This window comes from Eucyclogobius newberryi, unplaced genomic scaffold (assembly GCF_026437365.1).
Source record: "Eucyclogobius newberryi isolate DKJ021-1_F unplaced genomic scaffold, fEucNew1.0.hap1 SCAF_1, whole genome shotgun sequence".
Taxonomy (NCBI): domain Eukaryota; kingdom Metazoa; phylum Chordata; class Actinopteri; order Gobiiformes; family Gobiidae; genus Eucyclogobius; species Eucyclogobius newberryi.
In genome coordinates, this window is record NW_027315723.1 from 49,449,988 (window position 1) to 49,451,490 (window position 1,503).

Here is a 1,503-nt window from a genome sequence, read left to right on the forward strand (position 1 = left end):
GCAGTCCAGCGTGTTCATGTACAGTGTGGACAGTGATGAGAGTGTTGTGACCGTGCTGCAGTCCAGCGTGTTCATGTACAGTGTGGACAGTGATGAGAGTGTTGTGACCGTGCTGCAGTCCAGCGTGTTCATGTACAGTGTGGACAGTGATGAGAGTGTTGTGACCGTGCTGCAGTCCAGCGTGTTCATGTACAGTGTGGACAGTGATGAGAGTGTTGTGACCGTGCTGCAGTCCAGCGTGTTCATGTACAGTGTGGACAGTGATGAGAGTGTTGTGACCGTGCTGCAGTCCAGCGTGTTCATGTACAGTGTGGACAGTGATGAGAGTGTTGTGACCGTGCTGCAGTCCAGCGTGTTCATGTACAGTGTGGACAGTGATGAGAGTGTTGTGACCGTGCTGCAGTCCAGCGTGTTCATGTACAGTGTGGACAGTGTGTTTACGACACAAACATATTCAGGATACAATTATATCATCAATATGAGCTTAAAGTGAATACTCCCAGCTGTAATCTGAGAGTATTCACAGCAAGTTTAGGAATTACACTTCTTTAATATGTAGCTGCCTCTTTTTAAAGGGACCAAAAGTAATTGGCTATTGACCCAGACGGCTGTAAAAAACACACAAACGAGGCTCTTCCCTCGATGACCTGACACACTGCAGCACTTTGAAGGTCTGGAGTTGATTCCAGGTGAAGCGTTTGCATTTGGACAACATGTGGTCAAAGGAGCTCTGGAAAAGAAGAATGTTTGGTACATTCTGAGAAAGAAAGAGTGACTGTGAACTCCCCAAAGCCTCATTAACACACACAGTCCCGACAAACACACACATAATAATATCATTATGTTTGCTCTCAGCTCAGTCTGAGCGGGTGAACCATGAGAAATATTTTTACAAACTGATCAAACGTTGGGTATTTTGGTCTAATGGGGGTCTCTCTGGCCCTTTGGAGTCAGTGATGGGGTTTGTCAGGAGGTTCTTCCTCCACTGCTGTTTCATATCTGGATGACGTGTGCAACCTAACCCATGTGTCACTGGTGACTGTATATCATCATCTGCACACAGATGATTCGGTTGTTTTCGGTCCTTCAACAGCTTCTAAATGTCTGCTCACAATATGGCATAAACAATTATAAAATATAATGCTTCAAAATGTACAAACAAAAGAGTTTCCCTGTGTGCTCTACGTGTCACTGATGAGGTCAAATGCCTCAGCTACATCACCACAGTAACAGATGATTAGGACATGCAGCAGCTTTGTAAATTATATGGTAAATCAAATATGCTGGTACGTAAGTATAACTTGCTCAAAGATAACCTTGTATTTAAATCTTACTGTTCTCCTGTGTGCAGAAGTGCCAGTCAGGTGTGTGTAACCTCTGGGGTCTGCTCCTGTGGTGCCAGTTAAGGGCCCTGGGGCATCTCCTCAGCAGCAGTGGTCACTGCAGTGCAGCGCCCGAGGACCAGACCCGATCTTAAGTTCCGCTTGGTCAGGACCACATTTG